This window comes from Primulina huaijiensis, chromosome 16 (genome assembly GCF_012295235.1).
Source record: "Primulina huaijiensis isolate GDHJ02 chromosome 16, ASM1229523v2, whole genome shotgun sequence".
Taxonomy (NCBI): domain Eukaryota; kingdom Viridiplantae; phylum Streptophyta; class Magnoliopsida; order Lamiales; family Gesneriaceae; genus Primulina; species Primulina huaijiensis.
The window spans coordinates 8,396,156-8,402,884 of record NC_133321.1 but is presented as its reverse complement, the minus strand read 5'-3'; the positions used below and the strand labels follow the sequence as shown (position 1 = coordinate 8,402,884).

General features: G+C 34.0%; 1 non-coding gene across 1 annotated transcript; it reads left to right on the top strand.

Moving 5' to 3' along the window:
- Positions 1–573: 573 nt before the first annotated feature.
- LOC140962210 (small nucleolar RNA R71) lies at positions 574–682 on the top strand. The gene has a single exon (XR_012172490.1). It is a non-coding gene; the product is annotated as a small nucleolar RNA R71 (small nucleolar RNA).
- Positions 683–6,729: the final 6,047 nt, after the last annotated feature.

Below are 6,729 nucleotides of genomic sequence, written 5' to 3'. Positions count from 1 at the left end.
TAAACTTGATGATTTTGGATATTTTGAAAATATTGTTGTGAGGGTTGTGCATTATTATCATTCCTCCAACTAAAATTAGGATGATTTTTCCAGCCGAGATTATATGATGTTGAAAAAAGATCTAATATTGGTTTTTTATAATTGTTAACATAATTTTCTTGTTAATGGAGACATTCTTTAAATGAAGGTAATGTTGGATAATCTTTTGTAGCATGATCATGTGTATCACATATATGACAAACAATTTCTTGAATACTTTTTAATTGACCACTCTTTTTCATTTCTAATGATTCAATTTTTCTTGCTAAAGATACAAGTTTAGTTTGAATATCTATATCATCTTTAAGATTATAGATACCACCTCCATTTATTGAATTATTGATTTTAGTTGTTGGTGGTTCTATTGAGCCTATATTATCCCAATTTTGAACATTTTCCGCTAAAGAATCCAAATACTCCATAGCTTCATTTGGGTTTTTATCTTCAAAAGTTCCATTACACATGAATTCTATCATTTGCTTATCTTTAGGTATTAGACCTTCATAAAAGTGAAAAACTATTTTCCATGTTTCAAAACCATGATGTGGGCATGTATTAAGTAATTCTTTATATCTATCCCAACATTGATAAAATGTTTCTCCTTGTTTTTGAGAAAAAGTAGTAATTTATCTTTTAAAAGTGTTTGCTCTATGGGAAGGAAAAAACTTTTTGAGAAATTGTTGTTGCATTTCTTCCCATGATCGTATTGAACTTGATCTCAAATTTTGTAGCCATGTTTTAGCTTTATCTTTTAAAGAAAAAGGGAAAAACTTTAATCGAACTATATCCATGCTACAATTTTGATCATTATAAATGTTACAAACTTCCTCAAATTCTCTTAGATGTAAATATGGATTTTTAGAATCTAAGCCATGAAAATTTGGTAAAAGTTGAATAATTTGAGGTTTAAAGTTGAAATTAGATGCATCAGAAGGAAAAACTAAACAAGATTGGGCACTAATTGTAATAGGGTTCATATGGTGCCTAAGTGTTCTTAATTGATCATGATCTTGATTATTATTATTATTATTATTATTATTGTTATCATTATCTTGATTATTTGAATTATCATCCATGTTTAAATTATTTTCAGATACTCGAATAAGTCTACAACTTTTTTTTCGACTCCAAATACTCATACAAAAAAAACACAATACTTATAAATAAAACATAATTAACAAATATAAACTTAATTTATACCTCCCCGGCAACGGCGCCAAAAACTTGCTACTACTTAAATTATAATTCACCCAAGTGTAGGTTGTCTGCAAGTAATATATTTCGTAAGTACGAGATCGATCCACAGAGAGGTTATTTTAAGTTTAAATTTATTAATTTATAGATTACCAAATGCAAGAACGAAGTTTACAAATTATAAATTTTGTCAAGGCTCGAGGATTTATTCTTGGTTTATGCAATATTGTTTAACTAAAAGTAAAACAAAGGAAACCACCATAAATAATGGTTCCAAGAAAATTAAATATTTAAACACACACCTAATATAATATAGTTCCCACTATAGAAAATACCGAATTCACCGATATTTTATATATGGTACCTATGATTATATATATAACTATATAAATATATAACTGCATAAAATAAATGTTAAATTAAATCATTATATTTCATTTAGAACAACCGGCAGAGCCACGCTATTGCCTAAATGAAATATATGATTTAATAAGTTAGTTGCGGGAAAGTAAAAGTTAGTTGCGATAAAGTAAATGTTAGATGCGGAAAGTAAAAGTTAGTTGCGATAAAGTAAATGTTAGATGCGGAAAGTAAAAGTTAGTTGCGATAAAGTAAATGTTAGATGCGGAAAGTAAAAGTTAGTTGCGATAAAGTAAATGTTAGATGCGGAAAGTAAAAGTTAGTTGCGATAAAGTAAATGTTAGATGCGGAAAGTAAAAGTTAGTTGCGATAAAGTAAATGTTAGATGCGGAAAGTAAAAGTTAGTTGCGATAAAGTAAATGTTAGATGCGGAAAGTAAAAGTTAGTTGCGATAAAGTAAATGTTAGATGCGGAAAGTAAAAGTTAGTTGCGATAAAGTAAATGTTAGATGCGGAAAGTAAAAGTTAGTTGCGATAAAGTAAATGTTAGATGCGGAAAGTAAAAGTTAGTTGCGATAAAGTAAATGTTAGATGCGGAAAGTAAAAGTTAGTTGCGATAAAGTAAATGTTAGATGCGGAAAGTAAAAGTTAGTTGCGATAAAGTAAATGTTAGATTCGGAAAGTAAAAGTTAGTTGCGATAAAGTAAATGTTAGATTGTTAGATATCATAATATTTCATTTAGAACAACCGGCAGAGCCACGCTATCGTCTAAATGAAATATATGATATAATTATATATATATATGTATAATATAACAATAATAATTGATGAAATATTTATTGTATCAAAATTAAACAACAAATCAAGATAGCCACTTAAATGGTATCAAGCATTTGATGTAAAATTGATAACAACAAATAATTCATTTTTATACCTACAATAAAAAGAAATTAGCAAAATTAAAAGAAATAAAGAAAGAATATACAAAATATAAATAATTTTACTTCACCAAGAATTCATCTTCTTCACCTTGACATAATAGATTTAGCTTTCCATGAACTTACTTTTGATCAACACTAAAAACATCACTCATAATTTGGAAAATGAAAAATATATTGGAACTTGGAACTTTTATAGACACTCACACTATATTTTACAATGAGATAGAATGATTCACAAGCTAGCACAAGGCCTCTATTTATAGGCCAAATGAGAGAAAGGGTCAAAAATTCTATTAATGCAATGTAGTTGTAATAGTAGTCTTTGTCTCCTCCAACTTCAATTCCATGCCCCCTTCTTTCAATGCTTTGTTCCACGACTTTAATCACCGAATTTGACTCAGCTCAAAACAGTAAACATGTGAGGAATTGTCTCCATTTGAATTTTCTAGCTTGAGTTATCATTATTTTACCAACACGTAGAAAACCTGAAAATAAAACATATTTAGTAAGACATTTAAATATAAACAAACAATACTAAAATAACATAATTTTATAATTTTAATGAAACTTAAATTTTAAAATATATGTTTTAACATATAATAAATTATTAATTTTAAGTTTCATCATTTGGCGGCTGAATCGACTAGGAACCTGTTTAGAATATACGGTACACTTCCTAATGAGTTTCATGATCTTACGTTGCGACGCAGACCTCACGGTACCTATTGTATATTCAAGGACTTTATCTATGCAGCTTGCATGGGTATACAGATAAAGTATAATGACATAATCGAATAAAATCGTAAAATATTATTAAAATAGAGATTGTTTTACATTAGAGTCAATAAAGCCCGAGCCACAAGTTGGCTTGCCGGGCACCTACTCTAACAGTTTCTTCCTTTGCACATCATCCGCGCCAATATTATACGAAAATGAGTGTAGATGCATGTAAATTCTTCGGATCCATATGGTGTGTGCATTTTATTGAAGTTTTGGCATGAAAATTTGCATTGGTTGGTGCATACTCACTTTTTGTGTGATTTGTTGCAAGGGGGCTGCTGAATTGTGTTACTAAGGGCCTGTAGGCGTCGAGTTTTATGAGGAAAGGAGGCTGATGATCATGTCGAGGCACGGGTTGGCAAGGGGGACGATCGCGTTTAGCTTTTGAGTGTGTATGTTGGTTAGATCGGGAAGATTCTAGGGACGTGGGGCAGACCTTAATGGGTCTGAGACACACCCTGGAGCAACTCTTGAAATGATGGTGTCGAGTGGAAGGAAGGTTGAAGGAGTTAGCCGTGAGCTAGGGTCGCGCGGGTGGTTTCGGGCTCGCGTCTTGTGGTTTTTGTTTGCTGCGGGCACATGGCTAGGGGTAGTGGTTGGAGACGTCCAGGAGAGTTCCGAGGTGAGCTATAGGGGGCTGGTTTGGGGTGGGCCCTCGATGGTTAAGTCTAGGATCGATGAAACGAGAGAATAGTGCAACTAGGGGTACGATGTGAACATTAAGAAAATTTCAGCACCCTTGGGTCTTGTTTTTTTTAGTATTAGGGGGCTGGAGCGTGTGGTTTTAAGGCTGGTTGGGTAAGTTTAAGACATGTTTCAAGTTAGGAGAAATTTGGTTAAGTTTCGGTTCGATTCGGGTTAAAACCGAGACCCCGGTCCAAGTTTTAAAACGAATCGAATAATGTTTGTAATGGGCTCGAGTTTACATCTAAGAATGCTTTTAAATATGTTTTAGTACATTTTAAGGAATTTGGTAAGTTTCGGGTCAATTTTAAAGGTCCAGGGGAAAACAGTAATTTTTGGAATTCCAGGGGCCAAATGGTCATTTTGCACCCGGGGTGAGATTTTGGTTCTGGCAGTGCCCTGAGCACAAATTTACTATATTTTAAATGTTTTTGCATCATGATTACGATTTTTTTATGATTCTATGAAAATATACGTTGCCTGCTTGAATTTAAAGAAAATTGCATTTGTACATGATTTTTATAAGTGACGTAAATGATGATGTTTTGAACGATGGGAATTAGTTGTCTATCGAAGTATATGTAAATGTTTAAAACGTATATGTAAATGCTAATGATGAGGCCTAGGCACAATGGATGGGTGATCCTGTCACTGATGTCTGACAGCTGCCGGGTACCGCGGTTCTATGTATGATGGATCCATCGTAAATGATGAATGATGTACGATAGTCACCTCTAATGAACTGAATTCACCGAAGGAAATGATAAATGATAAACGATGGATGATGAATGATGAATGATGATTAACGATGAGCTGTTTTCACACGTCAGGATTTTACACGACACGTTTATGTTACGTTTTTAAAGTTTATGAAAGGTATGTTGAGTATGGTATTTTTTACTGCTGTGTGCTATATATATGTATTTGCTATTAACGGTGCAGGTGTGTTGAGTCTTTAGACTCACTAGGCGTGTTTGATGCAGATGAGCATATCGATGAAGAGACTAGAGGTGATAATGACTGAACGGGCGGAGCTGGTGGCGCACGTTAACCAGAAGACCTTGTATTCTTCTGCAATAATATGATTTTATGAGAAAACGTTTAAACAGTTTTTAATTGATTGATGAATTTATTTTGTTGAGGGTTTTTGGCAGATTTTGATATGCTGGAAGTTTTACATTTTTTTTAACGGCAATTGTTGAGGTTGGTTGCTCTTTTAATAATTTTAACTTTAGTTATTTTATTCAGAAGTTGGATGATTTTACAAAATGTATGTCTCGACTTTTATAGTTTTATATTGGCATGGTTTCGGCCATTGCATATAAAAAAATTCCAGTAGAATTTTAAAATGAACAAGACGTTTCATTTGAAACGTAGTACTTTTTGATATCTTCTATTTGACAGTAAATTCGTAATTTTCGGACAAGAATCGAGTGAGTTATGATCATTCTCGTGTGACTGCTCAAACTGTGATGTTATAAAATATGTTCTTCATGTTTCTTGAGTTTTATTGGTTGTAGGCTTTGTTGGGAATCGTCGGGTGATCATTGCTGCGTTTAGGTATGTCATGGGTTGTGGTCAAATGCTAATCGGTGTTTTGTTTCGAGTCGGTATGGGTTCGGTTACATTAGAAGTCATAGGGAGGCGAATGGGTAGAAGATGACATTTTTGGGGTTTGGTTCGCGCAGGGTTAGCGCCGCAGCGCTGCAGTGCTACAGCTTCGCGCATGGTAGCGCCGTGGCGCTGGTTGATAGCACCTTGGCGCTTGACCAAGCGCTGCAGCGCTACACCTCAGCGCCTAGGCGCTGGTTCAGGGGTCTTCGAGCTTCAAGTTTAGGTGCTATTGCTTCATTTGGTATTAATATGTCGTTATGTCCAAGCTTAGTGAGGGTTAGATTAGACATTACGAAATTTGAATTGGGAACTTTGAAATATGGTTTAAGCGAGGTCCGTGTCGTCCATTGCTTGGGAAATGTTCATAGTCCATGTCAAGATTGTTTCGGAGTTCGAGGTCATGGTTTAGTATATTGATTAAACGTGGTCAAGACCTGAGTGTTCTAGAAAGTCATAAGTTATTTAATTACTTCGGTAGTGAGTTTGATTGGTACGGTTAAGTTATGGAATTTTAAGTTGTTGGAATAATGTATTAGTATAAATGTGCAGCAGTAGCCCAAGCGAGATTCAACGAAGCCCTCAACGCTATGTAAGTATGTTCGAAAAAAAAAAACGAAATTTTTTTATGTTTTTGAGGTATGCGATTTGTCTTGTGACCAATTATGAACGGGTTTGGAAGCCGGATAACGTGTCTGGGGACCTCTCCACCCCGATAAAGCATGACCGGGTTATGATCATGATTGGGAAGCGTTAAAGCATGACCATGGACTAATCCACCTAGTAACGCATGACCGGGGATATTATTTATGTGGCAGTGGACATCCCTGTTAGCCTAGTACTGTGGTTTAATCTGATCAGGCGCATTATGTTATGCGTCACTTGCTTTGAAACATATCTCTACGCAAAATGATGATGATTATGTATGTTTAAGTATGAATGTTGCAAGTACGATTATGAAAAGTTTATGAATTGATGGCACATCTATATTTATGTAAGTATGTCCAGAGTTTAAATATGTATTGGGCTTCTTTAAAATGCATGTGGATTTATTGTGTATTACTTGCTATTCTCATTTTATACATGTTGAGCATTTAAACTCACTAGACTTGATCGATGC